The 21,251-nt window shown below is 44.8% G+C and overlaps 2 protein-coding genes across 2 annotated transcripts in view; one reads left to right on the top strand and one right to left on the bottom strand.

Annotated features, from left to right (window-relative positions):
* Positions 1 to 21,251, bottom strand: part of ALPK3 (alpha kinase 3) — a 186,000-nt gene that overhangs the window by 156,797 nt on the left and 7,952 nt on the right. The gene's annotated exons all lie outside the window — the stretch shown is intronic.
* The window catches only part of LOC148540517 (mucosa-associated lymphoid tissue lymphoma translocation protein 1-like), a 117,064-nt gene continuing 101,123 nt past the window's right edge, over positions 5,311 to 21,251 (top strand). Inside the window, exon 1 of the mRNA XM_088446734.1 lies at positions 5,311 to 5,358. The gene's annotated coding sequence lies outside the window, so the exon portion shown is untranslated. The remainder of the gene's footprint in view (positions 5,359 to 21,251) is intronic.

Consider the following 21,251-nt stretch of genomic DNA (forward strand, 5'->3'; position numbering starts at 1 on the left):
AAGAACTGTACCAAATATGAACTATGACAATCTATTCCTTTCTCTCTCTGCACCTGCTGCTGCTCTTCTTCCATTTCTGCTTTACTGAACGCTGATAATGTGAAAATGTTCTTGGAACGTTTATAGTGTGCAAATCTGTACACTAATCCCCAGTACCTCTTGTGTTTCAGAGCTCACTTGCTAGCATCCCACTACTGGTATACTTTTTGGTCTGGCACTAGTGCACAGGCACTAAACAACTGGGAAGGGGGCTGCTGCATTGGATGACCTTTATGATTATTGGTGCTCATATAAAAGATGTGAGATTGCCCAAAACAATAAGATAATTTTTTTTTCCCTAAACATTGCTAGAACAAATACAGTAAAGTTTAAAACACATTTACATGCAGGGCCAGAGATTAACAATAGGGCGGCTGGAGCTACAGCACCAGGCCTCCACATAAAATTAGGCCCACCATTATGGCAGCACGATGATGACAAGCTGCCTATCTAGCTACACAGTGAACCACAAATCATAAGTATTAAAATAGTTTTTATAGTTTTCTCACAAAATTCAAAATGTTTCTATTTTTATGTATTTAGTGAGACATTGGGGCTGATAGTGTAGTGGGTGTTCACACCCACGTGGCACTGGTCACAGCTCTCCCTTTCTGAGTATAGGCCCTTGAACATTTTCAGGCCCAGACCCATGTGGCCTTTAATCCAGCCCTGACTACATCAGTGACATGCAGTGAGGTCAGTGGCTGGGGAGACACTGGCTGATTAACACCCCACCACCACTAAAAAAACAAAAAAAACGGGGGTTCCCTCTATATAAAAGTAACCAGCAGCAGACTGAACCAGCCAGGGGGATAATGCCATAGCAGGGGGTACACCAGTGGCATCTCTCCCAGCTTTGTCACCCGGTGGGGGAGGGATGCTGACGAATAAGGGGACGTGGCCACATGGCATGGGGATGTGGCCTCGTGGCCCGAACCCCCGTGGTCCTGTGCTTATTACTAGGGGGTGGGGGGTGCAGACTGTCTTGTGTGCAGTGGCGGCTCCCTCACAGCGTCAGGAGCAGAGTGCTGCACTTAATGCTACAGTGCAGTACCCGGCTCCTGGCACTAATGGGGAGTCTGCACCTTGGTGTCACCCCTAGACGAGTGACACCCGGGTGCGGCCCGCACCCCCCTTGTGACGCCACTGGGGTACACTCAGTGTTGGGTCCCCCTGCTCTAACATTAACCACCCTTAAACTAGTCAGCCCAGTTCTGGAATCCCTTGGAAAGTGGGGATCCCGAAAAAATAAAATGGGGTCCCCCATCATGAGCAACAACCAGCACTGGGCTGATAGCCCAGGGCTATGCTCTGCACCAATGGTGGCGGTGGGTGCGGTATTCAGCGCCGTAGCTAGACGGCAGTGCGCCCAGTGCAGCACTGCCGCCCCTCTCTCTCCCTCTCCGACCCCCCCCCCCCCTGAGTGCTTACCCTACCTTCCGACAGCAGGAGGGAGGGCGGGCGGGATCTTCCGGCGATTTTTCAATGTCCGGCGCACACCACTGCCGGAGGTCTCTATCTGCAGACCTCCGGCACAGAAAAGTGTGTGGCCGGTGCCGCTGCAGGATGGCGCCCGGTGCACATGACCCCTCATCCCCCCCCTAGTTGCGGCCCTGCGGTATTCATGGTATAACATTGTTGTTTACAGACGGCCTACAGGTCCCAGCAAGCCTGCCCCTCCACAAGTACATACATGCCCGTACATTAAGGGCCCGCTGGCACCTGTAGTCTGCCTATAAACAAAATATTAATATGAACACAATACACTTTAACATTTTAATAAAAGTTTATTATACTGTACAGTATCTTCACCTGGGGCAGCAGCCTTTCAACTCTTTTGCATGGCAGCCGCCTCCCCAGGGCTTCCGGCGTCTTCACCTGGGGGGGGGGCGCCGCTTGCCCCCTTCCCCAGGGCTTCTGGCATTTTCACCTGGGGGACAGCACCCTTTAAGCTCTTTTGCATGGCCGCCGTATCCCCATTGCTTCCGGCGTCTTCACCTGGGGGGCAGTGGCCTTTCAGCTCTTTTGCATGGTCGCCGCCTCCCCAGGGCATGCAAAGTCTTCTGACTTCGGGAACTCTTGCACGCTCCCTCCCCGCTGGCAGACTGCCAGACGCTGCCTCACGTTGGATTATATAAGCCAGCCAAAGGGTGCTGAGCGATGATGTTGCGAGCCATGATTGGCTCACTGCAGCCAGCTTGAATTTAAAAAATGACGCTAAGGTGTCATTTTCAAAATTGGTACCATTGAGGAACTCTGCAGAATGACTGGCAGGGACTGGATCCTCTCGGTTCCAGGCCTGCTACCATTCCAGCCACCACTAACGCCCGCACCTCTACTGCGCGTGCGCGTGCCCCGGAGCGAGCGCAAAAAGCACTCGCTCCGTGGCTCACTACAAAAGGGGCGGCTGTCAATGATGATCGACAGCTCGCCCTGTTTTGTAGGCGTGGCCAGGGGGTGGCTTCACAAACGGAGGCATTCCTAAGCGAACGCCTGCCGTTTGTGGGCAGCCCCACTGACATCATCAGTGATGTCAGTGAGAGAGCTTCTGGCTCTATTAGAGCCAGAAGCTCTCTGGGGCTTGCGGCCACGAGACCCTACCACAAGGGTCTCGTCGCAAGCCCGATGGTCTTGACCATCGCGTCCATCATCCTGGCCGCTCGCAATAGCTGTGGGTGGTCACCCACAGCTATGCGAGCGGCCAAGAGGCCGCAACTAAAAAAAACAGCGCCTGCCCTGATTCAGAGCGAATGCTCGCTTTTTGCGAGCGCCTCTGAATCAGGCCCAGAGTCTCCACTCCAACCAATCTCGCTATCACTGTTGACAACACAATCATCTCCCCTGTCCCCCAACTTCGCTGTTTGGGTGTCACCCTTGACTCCACCCTCTCCTTCACCCCCCACATTCAATTTCTGGCTCAATCCTGTCGGTTCCAGCTATGCAACATCGCTCGCATTAGGCCTTTCCTCTCCCGGAATGCTATCAAAGTGATTATTCATTCATTAATCATTTCTTGGCTTGACTACTGCAACCTTCTCCTTACTGGCCTCCCACATTGCCATCTTGCCCCCCTCCAGTCTGTTCTCAATTCTACAGCTAGACTTATCTTCCTCTCTCGCCGTTCCACTTCTGCTGCTCCCCTCTGCCAAAACCTGCACTGGCTCCCATTCCCCTACAGAATCCTCTTCAAACTCCTCACCTTCACATACAAGGCCCTCTCTAACTCTACTGCTCCCTATATCTCCAACCTCATCTCCTTACATACTCCCTCCCGCTCACTCCGGTCTGCCAATGACTGTTACCTCCCCTCCACCCTGGTTACTTCATCTCATGCTCGTCTCTAAGATTTTGCCTGTGCAGCTCCCATCCACTGGAATGAGCTCCCTTGCTCGATCAGGCTCTCCCTGACCTTGCAGAGCTTCAAACGTGCACTGAAAACCCAGCTGTTCAGCAAAGCATACCCTTCCACCACATAACCATGTTACCAGGTCTCTGTCCCTCCCGCCTCAGCCATCTCTACCTTGCTTACTTCCTGAACTCAGGTCCCCCTCTATACACTCATGCCTCATGTCATCTGTCCGTCTCCCCTTTCCCCTAGATTGTAAGCTCCTAGGAGCAGGGTCCACCTCCCAACTGTCTCACAGCCTTCTTCTCTAGCACTTCTATGACAGCCTTCACCTTCAGAGCTGTACTGTGTATGGATAACTGTGTTGCTAATTGTTACTTGTCTTCTGTTTATATTTTGGTTACTGTACTGTATTGTTCTGTATATCCTTTACTGTATGCACGGCGCTGCGGACCACTTGTGGCGCCCTATAAATAAAATTTAATAATAATAATAGGCAGATAAAACATATTAACTAATATAAGGTTATTGAAATGGAAATAATCCCTTCAGCAACTTCCCTGCAAATTCCCAAATGTGGGACCTGTGCATTATTGATTTCAGAGTAGAGGGCTCATGCACCACTCCCAGCACCTGCCTGTTGTCTTTGAGCTCGAACTACAGCACGGGCAGTCCCCTTCATCGAAGAGGGTAGGAGTCACCACTGACTGGCACTGTTTAAGTAAATGTTAATAATAATATATATTTTTCAAAATAACCAATAGCCATCTGCATACGACCGATTTGCATATATTCCAGTTTGTCACAAAGGACCTGTGACATCGCTGCATTCCGTATGCTGGACAAAAGCAGTTAGGACACAGGGCCTCATTTATCAATGAGTTTTATCATTCACAGTGAGTGATAATACGCGTTGCATATGATAATTGGTGCTCCAGCCAATCAGCTCCCAACTGTCATATGTGAAACAGATGACAGTTGGGAGCTGATTGGCTGTATCACCATTATCATATACAACGAGTTTTATCACTCACTGTGAATGATAAAACTCATTGATAAATGAGGGCCAAAGTGAGAGAACGAGAGAGAGAGAGAAAGAGAGAGAGAGGGGGGCAAGAGCACGGATGGGGAAAGAGAAGAGAGAAAGGTGGGTAAGATATGGCTACAGAGAGATTGGTAGAAAAGGGGAGACTAAATCAGTGAAAAATGTGTAGAGACAAGGGGCAAAATTTACTAAGAGGCAGGCTCTAAACCCCGGCGGTTTAGTGGCGGTTTGACGGCAGTTTCTAAATGACACCAAAACCGCTGACTAGTAAGTTTAGCCATAGCCCTGTTCTATTCTATTCTAAAATGTGTTATGACGGTGGTTTTGCGGCAGTTTTGCAGTGGTTTTGCAGATAGCAAAACTTCCTACAAACCACCGGGGTTTAGAACCCACCACTTAGTAAATTTTGCCCAAGGAGAAAGGGTGAAAAAGAGAGAGAGATTGCAATGCTGAACACAAAAGCTAGCGACCCAGTAAATGACCAATCCAAAGTACTAGAAAATATATGGGAACCCTTAGTTAATGCAGAAATATAGTGCTAACAAGCTAATAAAACATACATTTGCAAAAGTAAAGTTCCATTCATTACATAGGCTAACACTGGGGGGTTCCAGGTGCCTGGAAACCCCTCTCCTCAGCCCACACCATGACCACAATAGAAATAGTAATATAATAGAATTTGACTAGTGCTGCATTTTCTTCTCAGTATCACAAATGAAATAGTTAGCACCACCTGTGGATCTTTTAACATATGTCAGCCTGTACACCTGTGCACCAACTAAGAGGTCTGGAAACCATGCATTGTTAGGGGTGCACTGCTAGAGACCAATATGTACATATATGTCCAGTGCTAGGTTCTTCTGCTGCTCCCTCAGACTCCCATGCTCTGGAATGATGCACACATGTGAAATAAAGACATTCAGCTGAGGTAGGATGTCCCTACTGCTTACTGTAACCACTTGTCCTGTGTATGCTGGAATTATAACACACAATACACTTTGTATGACGTGTATTAAAGCTGGAAAAGTGCTAATTATGCCCTCTTTATGGACTGGCCACAATCACTCTAAACATCAAGCATTTGTAAACCCCCCTCTATAAATCCTGTGTTTGCCACTGAATTCATGCATTTCTTTATCTTAATGCTAGGCATACACTATACAATTTTCTGTCAGATATCTGTCCAATCTGGCTGGTTGGAATGAAAACCTGGTAATGTATGGGAGCAAATGACAGTCGATCATATAGTTTTAAACACTGGAAAACGGACAAAAAAACAATTGTTCAAATAGGTTAAATTCGTGTGTTTTAACCAATTTGTCTGAACAACCATTTTTGTCTGTTTTCCAGTGTTTGTGAGCAAATGGTCGATTGTCATTTGCTCCCATACATTACCAGGTTTTAATTTCAACCAGCCAGATTGGACAGGTATCTGACAGATAATTGTATAGTGTATGCCCAGCATTAAGGGCATTCTTCTGTTTTTCCTTTTTCAAAAAGAAACACCCTTAATTTGTAATCCAAAAGGGAAAGGCAAACCATATTTCATTCTAATCCAGATGGTAATAAACATGAAAAATGTATTCTTTAATCCATGGGAATTAAATTTTTTTTTTTTTTTTTAAAAACACATAAAACATGCTGCAAACTGTGCTTCTCAAAGACTTGCTGGGATTCCTTTCAGCTGCTCAGGCAAATCAAAGTTTTCCAAAGTTAAGGTGGCCATACATCTGCGACGGATCGTCACGATACAGGGATGCGATTGGAAATTTCCGATTGCCCATTGGAAACTTCCGATCACTCACCATCAATGTTCTGCGATCCGTCGCCGGATCGCAGACATTTGCCATGTTAAATGTCGACGATTTGACGATCGCGATCATTTTTGGATCCAGCATCGCGGGATCGCGCCAATCCATCGCAGATGGATGGGGCCAATTAGCTAAAATGTGTTTAGCTGGGGGTTCTTGAGGACTCCCTGCTATAATCAAATATAAATGTGATTGATTGAATCTCAGTACAGCACTGCAGAATTTTGTGGTGTCCTATAAATAAATTCTAAAAATATGCATGTGGGAAAAATGATTTCATGTTATGCAGTTGCATTGATGTCTATGGGGCTGATTTACAGGTGGATGATAATGCTGCCGTGACTTCAACTTTTTGCAGAGTCGCAGCATCGATAATACGCAAATACTAGATTTAGTTTTCAGGGCCGCAACTGGGGGGGGTGTAAGGGGGCACGTGACCCGGGTACCTAGGAGAGGCTGCCGGGAGGCTAGGTTGCTGTTCTTGTAGGTTTGAAGCCGCATCCCGGCCTTGAGAGGCACATAGACACCGTCAGTCTAATGTGGTGCCGGTCGCAAGCCAATCAGTGCTCGCGAACCAGCAGCTAATCAGCAGAGGCTGCTGGTCCATGAGCTCCAATTGGTTCACGAGTGGCACCACATTACAATGACGGCAAGGGGCCTTTCTGTGGCATAATGTAAAGGGGGCCTTTCTGTGGCATAATGTAAAAGGGGCCTTTCTGTGGCATAATGTAAAAGGGGCCTTACTGTGGCATAATGTAAAAGGGGCCTTACTGTGGCATAATGTAAAGGGGGCCTTTCTGTGGCATAATGTAAAAGGGGCCTTACTGTGGCATAATGTAAAAGGAGCCTTACTGTGGCATAATGTAAAAGAGGTCTTACTGTGGCATAATGTAAAGGGGGCCTTACTGTGGCATAATGTAAGAGGTCTTACTGTGGCATAATGTGTAAGGAGCCTTACTGTGGCATAATGTAAAGGGGGTCTTTCTGTGGCATAATGTAAAAGGGGCCTTACTGTGGCATAATGTATATGGGGCATTACTGTGGCATAATGTATATGGGGCACTACTGTGGCATAATGTATATGGGTCATTACTGTGGCTTAATGAATAATGGGCATTACTGTGGCTTAATGTATAAGGGGAATTACTGTAGCATAATATGTTGTAAGGGGTATTACTGTGGCATAATGTGTTGTAAGGGGCATTAATGTGTAGCATAATGTGTTATAAGGGGTATTACTGTGTCACAAAACCACACATCCTTTTCGTCCTCTATGTTGTATTTTTTTGGGGGAGGTGCCAAATTATGGCCTTGCACCGGGTGACACAATCCTAATTTCGGCCCTGCAGTCTTCCCCTTACGTCCCCTGGACAGTGCAACCATGAGACGCCCATTTTCAATGCCTGTGGATGGTGCAACTCTGCCAGTGGTTCCAAACACTCCACCATTAGTGTCCCATCAAGTTCACTATAAACACTTGCACTAACATATGGCAGTTGCGTTGTCTCTTTCTGTGAATCCTCTGAACATGGCCTCTGGGCATATGAGAACATGTTCAATGACACGCTCATAAAACTCCAATAATAAACCCGTGAGACACATTGGGTTAGGGAATTTTACTTGTAAGTGATAATGCAACCATTTTTTCTTGAAAAATTAAAAAGAATTCTGTTGTGAATGTTGTTTTTTGTTATCTCCGAAAAAAAAGTGGAATTTGAAAGTAAGTGAAAATAGTTAGAAAATACTTTGTATACCCGTATATTGAATACCCGTATTCAATTATAGGCGAAAAGCCATAATTAGCGAAAAAGTTTCGCCTATTGCCGCTTATCGCCTGTTCGGAACTTATCTCCAAATTCAATTCCAGGGAATTCACCTAAGCAGAAACTCAATGCAATGTAATAGGTCGAAAAAGTTTCTCCATTGAATAGCAGGTGAAAGGAAGTGCAAAATCTTTATTTTGGGGTGAAAACGTGGGGAAATGACCCAGAACCCTTGGGACAGTCCATCAAAGGACAAATCTGGCAAAAAACAAACAAACCTAAGAACACCTCAAAAAAGTACTTTTATTTTTGGGGTGATAAAGTAAAAAGTGGGGGGACAAGCAGAAAAACTAGCTAAATAGACTTCTTGGGGGTCTGCAAGGATGGGTCAGGTGTTTTTGGGATTGCAGGTGCATGTAGCAGGTGCATTTTTTAAAAAATTTAAAAGTTCAATTTAGAAACATTAAAATATGCTAGCACCCATTTTCAAGTACCCCAAATTTGACAGGACTAATTATTTTCACCAAAAAATACAGCTTTATGCCATTCTTCACCACTTTTGCAAATATGCTAATAAGAAGCTATTTAAACTACTTAAGTACTCCAAACACTTTTATTAGGGCTATTAGTACACATCTACATTGATTCCCTATGTTAGTACATCTATTTTTGGGGTACAGACTGATTTCCCCACTTTGAACAGTACTTTCCGCCTGTTCCGTATTCGCCGCTTTTCCTTTTTGGAGTGTTTAGGAATTGAATAGGGTGAAAAGCGGGGACACGCACGAAAAGTTTTTGCCTCTGAAACAGGCGAAGGAAGCGGAAAGTCGGGCAGGTGAAACTTATCTGACTTTTCGCCTCTAATGGAATACGGGCCTATTGTAAATCTCTTAAACTTGAAACAATATTGTTTTTCTATTATTACATTTTTTTTTATATAGAGGTGTGTTAGATACGCCAAATTTCCCAGTTTGACAAGAACTTCACATCTGTACTGTTGAAGGACTATACTCCTTCCCCAATATTGCACTTAACATGCGGTTTCCCATTTGCTTCCTCAAATAATGACACTGTCCCTCTCACATGTAGTCATGTCCCCACTTACACAGGAGACCAGGTCACAGGGTGAGCACAATCAGCTCCTGATGATCTGATACAATATGTTCTATCCTATACTACTTTAAAGCTGGGAACATCTAGGATGAGCAGGAAATTATGACTGAATACAGTAACATGCTCAGAGTCTTTCACAAATAGCACACACTTTTCAGACCTTATTCACACCCAGTTAAGTGTATGCTATTTGTGAAAGATTGCATATTTAACATCTTCATTGCCTTGGGTGAGTGGGTACATGTCATGAGAATTTAAATACCTATACCTTGTACCCTATATAAAGCCCTGCCAGTTTGGACTTTGGACTACCATTAAATAACGATCAGCACTGGATATAAAAGCATTTAATATGCTGAAACTGAACCATCTACAGACTTCACACTCAACAAAGATCCTAAAGGTCCCACTAACAAATCTTTACATCGTTGGAAACTGAACAATTATGTGCTTCTTGCCATTGACTACCACATCAACAGTGTGTGCACATTTCAGCCCTGTTTACAATATGCATCCCTAAAGGGAGTTTGAAGGTAACACTGAAAGGTGTAACTAACTGTATAATCTACTAATAAGATCTGGTTTGATTTGATCGGGATGTAGTTATGAGACCGGCAGCCCTCTCAATCCCAACAGCGCAATCTCGGCAAGGGATTTAACATAGGCATCGAAATACCGCTGCCTATGTTAATCCTGACGCCGGCACGCCGAGGACGCCAGCCTGAACGAAGGTAAGCCTGGGGTGTCCTTAGCGTTAGCTGCGGGGGGGGGGGGTAGGATTAGGCACTCTAGCGGGGTTAGGTTTTGGGGGGGAGATTAGGGTTAGGCACCACAGGGGGGAGGTTAGGATTAGGCACCCCCCGGGAGGGTTAGGTTCAGGGTGCGGGTAGGGGGGTTAGGCACCCCTGGGGGGAGGTTAGGGTAAGGCATCACTAAAAGAGGGTTAGGGGGGACAGGGGAGGGTTAGAATACTTACCTGCCCCAGTCAGGATCTCCTCCTGTCAGGCATCCGCTGTCAGGATTTGAACCGGCGGTTAAACAGTAGAACATGTGTAATAAAAGAAAAACAATTACCTGAATCCCCACTACGGCTCCTGCTCCCACCGCTGCCATCCGCTCCTCAGTCCATCCTCCCAGGCCGATCTGCATTATGGGAGAGACGTCATGACGTTTCTCCCATAACCCACTGCAGGAGCCGGAAGATAGAGCTCACGAGTTCCATCAGCTGCGGCATTAGCATAAAGACGCAGTCCTGCAGCGTATAAAGATGCATTTGTGGCTGTGTTATCGTCAACCTCTGAATCGGGCACTATATATTATATATTGATATGTGCATTTATGCTGCTGAAGTGCTTTATTTGCATGTTTTTATGTTTAGAAGTGATTTACTTGTTTATAGTGATATACATCATTTAGTTTCCTCAGGATATTTCCATAGTATAATCATATTTCATAGGACATACAGTTCACAGCGCTAGTATACCTTTCCTTTTCTATTGTTTTTTTTGCGTTATTCAGGGTTGTTTCTACTGTAATTCCAGCAGTAGAGCTGCTTACCTTTATAATCATTATATTGTAATATTTTCTTTTATATCTCTATACATTATTGCTTATCAATAATAATTTATATATAAAACTTAATTTATTATTGAGCACTGAGGGAAACATATCCCTTTATTAGTTTGTCCTAAGCATTGCAGGGGTTCAAATAGAGGGAGAAACTTACCTGCAAGTCCCCTCCTTAAAGTTGCTGTCAGTTGCACCATTGAGGCACAATGGTTTATTGATGTTATACCATTAGACCCATGATTGCCATTATGTCCCACTTCTTCCAGGATAAACATTGTAGAGCCAGGAAACAGGGAGAGAGCATTACAAGTGCTTGAGATCTGCCTTCCTTGCACCTGCAGACTCAGGGATGTCTTCCTTTTCATGTGAAGGAACACCTGAGAAGTTATTCACCAGAGAACACCCCTGCACTGCAGATATCATTATGAAGTCCATGGATAGGAGAATACTGTATCTCTCCCATCCTGTCATCAATAAACTTAGTGGCACCCTTGTTTCAAAGAGAAGATTCCCCTTTTTCAAAGGTTTAATAAAAAAACATATTTAATGTACATCGAAACACATAACAAAAGACATAACACACACACATACACACGCACACACATAACAAAGTAGCTTTGAATTAAATGACCTGAATAGACTGGACTAGGGCTACCATAAAGTCCTGGGTCTCGTAGAATGAACTTTCAGAAAAAGGTCATCCAATATATATATATATAATATATAGTATATTGTGCATGGAGAGAGTTCCAAATGATTGATCAATATAGGAGCCGTGTTGCAGTTATTCTGGAATTTGTAGTCACTTTAGGTTGCAGTGGTGAATAAATTCTGGTTTATATTGGAAATGTTCCTGTGACAGAGGTGGTTTCCTAAGGAAGCAAGTCCGTCCTTACCAGCCAAAAGTCTGTACATAAGTAAAGTGTGCCACCTGTATGCAGCGTTATCTAATTCCCGGCAGAGTGTATCTAATTCCCGGCAGAGTGTATCTAATTCCCGGCAGAGTGTATCTAATTCCCAGCAGAGTGTATCTAATTCCCGGCTGAATGCTAATTGTTGGATTTTGCTTTAAGAGACGGCTTGGGAATAGATAGTAATTTGGCAGAAAGATAATAAACTGTAGTAAAAGCATAGCTTCGAGACTCAATTCTACTCCTTTTTACCCATTTTATAAACAGAAATATACTATAATTAACACAAGTCTTGGCAACCTCGGCATGTTGTGCCGTTTAGCAGCATATGTTGTTTTACACTGGGAGTAATATTTTTCCTGTACATTTATTTAAAACTATTTTGGAAAATACTAAATTGCATTTATCCAATTTACAAATACAGTCAGTGAAACATAGATTTAGGGGTAAATTTACTAAGAATCGAGTTTGGGGGAGTTTGCAAAATCATGCGAGTTTAGCTAGTTTTTCAAACTCGCAAATTTACTAAGACCAAACAGGTGTGAGTTTGGAAGTGAGTTTCCTCTTCTCACTGTTAAAACTCATGTGAGTTTGCAAACTCGACTAAACTCACCATCAGCCAAACTAGGAAGTACTTTACATGGAAAAGTTGCAACTCGCAAATTTACAAAGAATCTAGTTTGCAATCTGGAATGAGTTTGTAGCAAACTCACTGATAAATTGATGTTTCAAATAGACCACCTCCTGAACTGCGAGTTTGGCAGAAACATACACAGTGTGATTTGTGTATGTTCCTACCTGAATACCTAATATAAAGTGTTTTTTTTAATTTTTTTTTAAATGACGTAGGGCCTCCCCCCAAAAGCCTAACCAGCCCCGGACTTGCCAGCCAGTCCTGGTTCCTAAACTTATGGGGAACAAAATGAGTAGGGTTCCACCATAATTTGCTCTCTGCTTCACCATCGGAAAAGTCACTTTCAGTTAAACTCACTTCTTAGTAAATTTGCGAGTTTTAAAAGGGAAAACTCACCCGAGTTTTGGTGAAGCAAAGTGAGTTGAAAAAAAAAATAAAAACTTGACCAAACTCGATTCTTAGTAAATTTACCCCTTAAATTGATGTAAGTAAAGGAAGCAGTAAAGAACAGGTCCAGGTTTATGGCAACAGGTTGCCACTTGGTAAACCATCTTCCAATAATTAGGGAGTGAACATTTTTTGACACACATGCAATTGGTACTTTTTTTTGTTCTAATTACTGGTAGAATACATTTTAGCTGTATTCATACAGATGGGACATCATAAAGATGAGAACATTACCTTATTGTGTCCCATTGCAGAATTTGGGTGTATGGGGGCTGCCATGAGGTCAGGGGCGTTTCTAGAGAGGAGGGGGCCCGTGTGCAGTCTCCGACACGGGCCCCCTCCTCTCCACCCCAGAAGCGCACTGAGCTGTGCACGGCCAGCGCCAGAGTTATAGACTCTGGGCACTAGAGTGTGCCCAGTGTCTATAGTGTATGCACAGGTCACCGGGGAAAATGGCCACGGTGGCCATTTTCCCTGTACTGCGTATGCGCAAACGACAGGAAAATGGCCGTTGCGGCCATTTTCCAGTAGTTTTACAGCGCTGGACCCCACGCCGGCGTGGGACTCTGGAGAGATAAGTAATATTATGGGTGCAGGGTGTGCGGTGCGGTGCCCCCCTGGGTGTTCCCCGCACACCCTGCACCCATTATAGATACGCCTCTGCATGTGGTCCTTCCTCCATTGGCCCCACTCTGCTCTTTTGAGTATGCATAGGGCCGGCTTTTGCACTGTAAAGCTGTTTGAACTTCACTGTGCTGATAGGAGAACACACAGGCAGTGGCAGAATTATGCCATTACAGGGCCCTGAGTTGAGGGGGCTCGGTAGCCTCACCATCCCCTCCAATGATGGTAGCTCCACCAGTGAACATCATGGAAATTGAGGCCATGGATCAGTCACTGACTGTAGGTAAGGGGAATAGTTAAACATTGAAAACAATATATACAAGGCCAAATAAAATCTCAGCCTGTTCTCAGAAAGGCAAACTCCTGGATCTCTTCTGAGTGTGTGAGGGCCTAGCCTAGCCCATGCACAATGAAGCCCTGTCCAGCATTGGCCAGGGACAGTGCTGGGACAATGGACCTGTATCACCAGGACTTCTGTCAAATTTGAAATTTGGCTTTGTATCTGAGTAACTGATTGATTTTACGTGAGCTCAGTTTTTGGTATTATACTGGTTACACATTCACAGGTGCGCAGCCAGCAGGTCTATTCTGCATGGAGAGTCTGTGATGATGCTTTCTTAGCCGGCCTGCAATCTCACAATATGAGCTGTGAGGGGGAATCAGATCCTTCTCTGACTCAGCCAGTGTGGCCATAGGAGAAGCCAGGAGCAACAGCTGAAGGAGAAACAAAAAAATTTGTGTGTGACACTTTAATGTAATTACTTCTTTGGTGATTAACACTACCAGAGGATCTGTAAATATTTAATGGAATAACAACACCTAAAAATGTACATTTATTTTGACCTACCATAAACTAAAAATTTATTTATTACATTGACACAGCTGTGTCTTAAACACTCCCTATAATCTGTATAAAAAAAAAAAAAATTGTCCTTTCGTTGTAACGTTGAAGCAAAGGAGCTGAACACAATTATTCTTGTGTCATAGGGGACTACTGTATTTATTAACAGCGGTTTTGGAGGATTACCACATTATTTGTGTATCAGATCTATTCAATATGAAGATACCAGAGATATTTGTGGCAGTCCCTCTGTTTTCAGTTGCATAATTAGTCCCTATAGCTTTCGGAGCTTGGACCTATAGTTAGTGCATTAGCCATATCAGCACACAGGCTCAATTTTCACATTTTTTAGTTGGAACAGGATCTCCGGATCCCTCCCCAGAAGCCTATACTTGCACACGTGTGCGGCCCATTGGCCATGCAGTAGGCAGTCTGGTCTGACCCTGGTAGTATTGTGTCTCGAAAAGAAAATTTTGATAAACAGCCAAAAAAAAGAAAAGTCTGCAATAGAATATTTTACTAAAAATGGCGTGATCTAAAATGCATAAATCATTAAGGCCCCGATTTGTACGCAGCGGCGATGTTGGACGATGTCTTTCATCTGTGCGGATTTTATTGGTACAAAGTCGTAGATCAAATTCAAACGCACAGTAGTAGAAATGTGAGGAGTGTTCCTGGATGCTGACTGGGAGGTAACAGGGGTGGCTAAAAAATACAAACGGAGAGGGTGCATCTAAAGTAAGTGTAGCAGGCATGTTACTGTAAGTGGCTGAATACAGAGGCCCTCAACCACTTGCATAGGAGGCCATACTCAGACAAAGAATCTGCACCTGCCATAGGGCTGGTGCACCTAAAGATGCACCAAGGGATATTTCAGAATCTACGGATGCAGACAGTGGTCCTCACAGACCTTGCACATTCAGACCAGGGCCGGATTAAGGCCCACATGGGCCTGGAGCTGAAAATGTTCAAGGGCCTATATTGAGAAGTGGAAGAGCTGTGATCGGTGCTGGGTGTGGTCAGAGTCACCTTGGTGTGTACACCCCCCTACACTATGAACACAATGTCTCCCTAACTACATAGAAATAGAAAAATTGCATTTTTTTTTTTTGGGTGGGGGGAACTAGAAAAACAATTTAAATACTTAAAATGTATGGCCAGTTAGGCACCTGGTAATCATGCTGTCATGTTGATGGGCCAATTTTATGTGGAGGCCTGGAGCTGTAGCTCCATTCGCCCCATTGTTAATCTGGCCCTGATTCAGACGCAGAGATGTGCACGAGGGAAGAACTTTGTAGCGGCATTAGCATAAAGCTGCAGATGTGTCCAACTCAGAATCAGGCCCAGACACAGAAGACAATCAGCATTTAGCTTATATATGTCTACTCAGGGGCGTATCTATAATGGGTGCAGGGTGTGCGGTGCACACGGGCCGGGATCGGTATGAAATACCGCCCGACGCTGGAAGACCGGCACCAGTGAAGATCCCCACAGCAGGTAAGGTAAGTACTAACTAACCAAACCCCCCCCCTAACCCTCCCTTAGGGGTGCCTAACGCTAACCTCCCCCCGAGTGCCTAACCCTACCCCCCACTGTAAGTGATTAAACCTAACCCCCCCTACTCCGCAGCCTAAACCTAACCCTCCCGGGGGGGTGCCTAACCCTAACCCCCCCTTCCCCTAGCCTAATCCTAACCCTCCCGAGGGGATGCCTAACCCTATTCCCCCCCGGGAGCCCTAAACCTAACCCTCCCCCCCACAGCTGTCCGCACCCAGCTTACCTTCGATCGGGACGCCGGGCGTCAGGCTCCCGGCGTAGGTAAAATGACAGGCGCTGGGATTTCAACGCCTGTCATTAGACCCTTGCCGGGATTAGACAGTCGGGATGCCGACAGTCGGCATTAAGACCGTTGGCATCGCGACTGCATACCCACCCTGGTCCAGGGGGGCCCGCACTGCACCCATACTTTATATTACTTACCTCTCCAAACTCCCGCGTCGGGTCTCCCAGCGCTGTTCAAAAGCCGGAAAATGGCCGCCGTGGCCATTTTTCCGGCATTTTGCGCATGCGCTGTGAGATCGCCGGGAAAATGGCGGCCACGCCATTTCCCCGGAGATCTGCGCATGCGCAATAGACCCTTGGCAGACTCTAGTTCTCAGAGTCTATTGATTCTGCGGTGGCCGTCCAGCCGCGTCAGTCGGCTGCCGGCCACCGGAGTGAGAGGAGGGGGGCCTGTGACGGGGGATGCACACGGGCCTCCTCCTCTCTAAAGACGCCCCTGTGTCTACTGCATGTTAGACAGAAAAGCAAGTCTATGGGCTCTATTCATTATGTTAATTATCGGGGTCCGAACGCACCCCGATAATTAACATACTAACTTGAAGCGAGCGCCGGAGCAATTCGTGATTGAACTGCTTTCGGAGCAGGGATCCTCTTTTTGTAAAAATTGATGATGAATAGACCTCTATGACTGTTACACAAGTTTGACTCTAATTGCAGAATGAATTTGCTTTTTCTTGGATAAATGAGTGGAACACATGACAATTATTCTGGTTACAGAGACACAGTTGTCAACATTTGCTCTATGGCTAGTAGCTATAAAGACCAATGTATGGCCAACTTGGTCTCAGGCACATAAGGCTGGTGCGGAGATGAATTCATAAAGGGTATACATTATGCTAAAAAAAAAAAAATCTGCACATAAAATGAGTGTATTTACACCAATATAAGTCACACGCATCACAAGATACATGCATGTTGGCACCAGCAGTATATGTGCACAACACATCTCTTCGCGTGGACGATCTCTTAGCATGGATACAAACGATGAGTTCTGCATGCAGCACATGCTCAGTAGTGAATTTACGCATATTTGCGTATGTCCATTCTATTCTAGTCACACGGAACTTGTCCGGATCAGTCTTTCAATAAAATAGGTGTTTTTTGCCTGGTAACTGGGTGTTGGCAAAGTGATCGCATATAACCACTCTGTGGGCAGGTCCGTAACTAGGGGTGTGCGACCAGTGCCACTGCACAGGGCACCCTACAGCCAGACTCTCTTGTGCAGTGCCATCCAGAGGACGCTCCAAACAGTAAATCAGGCTGACATGGCTGCCCGTAACTACAGCCACTCTGGGTGTGACTCAGAAACTACCCCAATATAAGCACGAGCAGCATAGCAACACTGGCATAATCAACAACATGTATTTGCACCTGCTGTCGGGCACCATCAAATGAAAGACCTTGAGCTGGTGAATATGTGTGTTGTGTGCAGGTTTGCATCTGTTCGCTGCCATGTGAGCACATGTATCATATTCACATGTTGCAAACTTTGTGTATTTTACAATAAGCAAAGTGGTGGAAGTTCTGCTTAGTGTCAGCCCCATAATGTGCATTCATCATATCACATGAAAATATACATGCACACAGAATATCAGAGAAAAAAAAGCAACAGTTACCCTTCCTAACACTGCCAGGAAAAATATGCCAGATCGTATAAATTAGAATAGGTAATAGTCCTATTTTTCTGGCTTTTAGCTATAAAAGGACTGACATTATACACACACAAGAACAAATGATAAAACAGCCCATGCATTAGTCAATTGCCACAAGCAGACCCAGGCTGTGTGTAATTCAGAATCTTTCTAGAACAAGCAGCTTAAATTACTCTATATACACTCAGTATATATAGAGCTATTTATATATATAATATATATAAATATTGTTATTTAAATTTCATGCCCTACATTGCACCTAAACGCATGAAAAGGGAGACACTTGTGCTTGAGAACAGGTGAGTAAATAAGATGAGTTACTAGAATGACTTCACCGCCGAATGACTATTGCTTCACTTGTGCCACAGCAGGGGTATATTTCAGTCCAGGCATGTTCCTTGAGAACTTCTAGTTTAAAACATTCTGTGACTCATCATGAGTGATCTTTGTGATGTTACATCCCAAGAGGTAAGGGTCTTGAAGGGTACGATTAAGCGGGTTACATTTTTGAATTTCATTTTCAGAAATTGACTAATTATATATAACTTTTGTTATAATAATATTAGACACCCACAGACCTTTTGTATTCATATTAATAAAATATTCTTGCTGTGTAATATCTAATAGCAGGAGTAATACTATATGAAACTTTCACTTTTACTGTGTATTTTTTACAAAATAAAGGTGTATATACATAAACAAATTATCGCTATATGAAAGGATGGAATGGGTATGAAATACCGGCAGTTGGGATGCCTCCCCCCTTAGTGCCTAACCCTACCCCCCCCAGTGGTGCCTATTCCTAACCTCCCCATGCTGCCTAAACCTAACACTCCCCCCGCACTCCCCCCAAGGCTAACAGCTAAGACATCCCAGCTTGCCTCGTTCAGGATGGCGTCTGTCTATATTCCGGCATCAAGATAGGTGTCGGTATTTCGACTCCTTTCTTTAGTCCCGTGTCAGGCTTGCGGCATCTGGATTTTGACCGGCGGCATCCCGTCCGCCGGTCTCCTAACTGCATCCCGAAAGGATGATTACTACTGTAGGATAAAGACCGACTGCATATCATTGCATGGTCAGTTTAGGCAATCTTTAGCTCTACTGCTGTTTGGAACCCCAAATCCCACAAAGCCTGTAAATAACAGTGTATGCTAGGTAGTATATTATTATTTACTGAAGTGCAGGTTTTTAGAAGTAAGTTGTTGCCCATAGCAACCAATCAAATTCTAGCTAGAAGGTGCTAGATCATTTATAGCCATCTATGGGCAACTTCTCACTTTATTTGTTTCAAAAGTTTGATACATCTTCCCAGAACTTCACCCCCTCTTTTACTCCATTATGGGCTTTCAACCTCCTATTTTGTTTAGCCATGTTGCTTCTGCAATGACCACTCCTTTTACTGGCTTTCTTATGTGGTAGATGTATTAAGCCATAGAGAGAAACAAAGTGGATGGAAATAAAGCAGAGGCGTCACTGGGTCTGGTGACACCCTGGATACCCCGAACGAAAAAAATGGAATGGCTTAAATAAAGGGGGCATGGCCTCAAGGGGGATCCCGATAACATCACTCCGGGGGCAGCCCAGCATCACTGGAGTTGCTGGGCTGCACCCGGAGACTGGGCAGTCTGCGCTGTCAGCTCATCTTCTAAGACAGGATCCGGGTGCTGCAGGAGAATGTCGCACTGCAGTACTCGTCTCCTGTCACTGCAGAGGAGCCAGCATTTTGGTGTCACCCACGTCGAGGATGACACGTGGGTGTGGCCCACACCCCCCGCATGACGCCACTAGATAAAGTATAAACCAATCAGCTGTCACTTTACAGGCTGTGTTTGAAAAATGACAGTTCGGTGCTGATTGGTTGGTACTTTATCTCCGTCCACTTTATCTCTCTTCAACGCTTAGTGAATAGACCGCATAATGTGGAGGGTATGTAGTCAGGATTCCGATGGTGACCATTCCGACAGTCACAATAACAGCAGCAGAATCCCAACGGTCAAAATCCCGACAGTGTGTATTAGGGTTCATAGTCAAACGCAGGGGGGGTTTCTGTCTGCCTGGAAACCCCCCTCCCCAGCCCACACATTACCACAATAGAAATAGTAATATAATACATTGTTATTGTGCTGCATGTCCTTCTCTGTATCACAAATGAAATAATTAGCACCACCTGTGGATCTTTTAACATGTATCAACCAGTAACAAATAACCTGTGCACCAACTAGAAGATCTGGAAAACATGCACTGTTAGAGATGCACTGCTATAGAACCCAATATGTACATATACAGTATGTCCAGGGCAGTGCTAGGTTCTTATGCTGCTCCTCCTGGCTCCCGGACTTGCTCCAATAGTCTGGAATGGTGCCCACATCTAAAATAAATACGTTCAGCTCAGACAGGATGGCGTACTGGCGCATCTAATGGCTTACTGTGATCACTGGTCCTGTATATGCTGGAATTAATACACAATATACTTTGTATGACGCTTATTAAATCTGGTTAAGTACTAATTTTGCCTTCTTCATTGACAAGCCATACTTGCTCTAAAATCAAGCATTTGGAAACCCCCTCTGGAAATCCTGCGTTTGCCACTGGGGTTCGGCACTAGGTGGAGGGTTAAAGTTAGGAAGCAGTATGGGACGGTTAGGGTAAGGCTGCCAAATGGGACAGTTAGGGTTAGGCTGCAGGAGGGATGGATTAGGATGTGGGAGGGGTGGGTTAGAATACTCACTAAAATTCATTTGCATTTTGACTGTCGGGAGTCCGCTGCCAGTAATGTGAACATAAGGATGCGCCCCATAAGATATTGTACCCAACCCTCTTACTCCTTCTCTCCATAATTGGGTTCATGGCCCTACTTTTCCCCCCTTTATCACCCCCTGAGAGGGAGGGCTGGGGCAGCAGATGAGCCCCATATTGTGAGGGGAAGTGCTCCATAGCTGTGAAGGTTGAGTGACAGCATTGATAAAGATATGCAGAGTTGTGATAAATAAAGAGATGCACAGCAGTGATAAAGAGATACAGAGCAGTGATCAATAAAGACATGCAGATCTGTGATAAATAGATGCAGAGCAGTGATCAATAAAGACATGCAGAGCTGTGATAAAGAGATGCAGAGCAGTGATCAATAAAGACATGCAGAGCTGTGATAAAGAGATGCAGAGCAGTGATCAATAAAGACATGCAGAGCTGTGATAAATAGATGCAGAGCAGTGATCAATAAAGACATGCAGAGCTGTGATAAAGAGATGCAGAGCAGTGATCAATAAAGACATGCAGAGCTGTGATAAAGAGATGCAGAGCAGTGATCAATAAAGACATGCAGAGCTGTGATAAAGAGATGCACAGCAGTGATAACGAGATACAGAGCAGTGATAAAGACATGCAGAGCTGTGATAAAGAGATGCAGAGCAGCGATAAAGAGATACAGAGCAGTGATCAATAAAGACATGCAGAGCTGTGATAAAGAGATGCAGAGCAGTGATCAATAAAGACATGCAGAGCTGTGATAAAGACATGCAGAACTGTGAGAAAAGAGATGCAGAGCAGTGATAAAAATAAGCAGATCTTTAATAAAGAGATGCACAGCAGTGATAAAGAGATGCACAGCAGTGATA

Source organism: Taudactylus pleione, unplaced genomic scaffold (assembly GCF_031769625.1).
Source record: "Taudactylus pleione unplaced genomic scaffold, aTauple2 ptg000019l, whole genome shotgun sequence".
Classification (NCBI taxonomy): domain Eukaryota; kingdom Metazoa; phylum Chordata; class Amphibia; order Anura; family Myobatrachidae; genus Taudactylus; species Taudactylus pleione.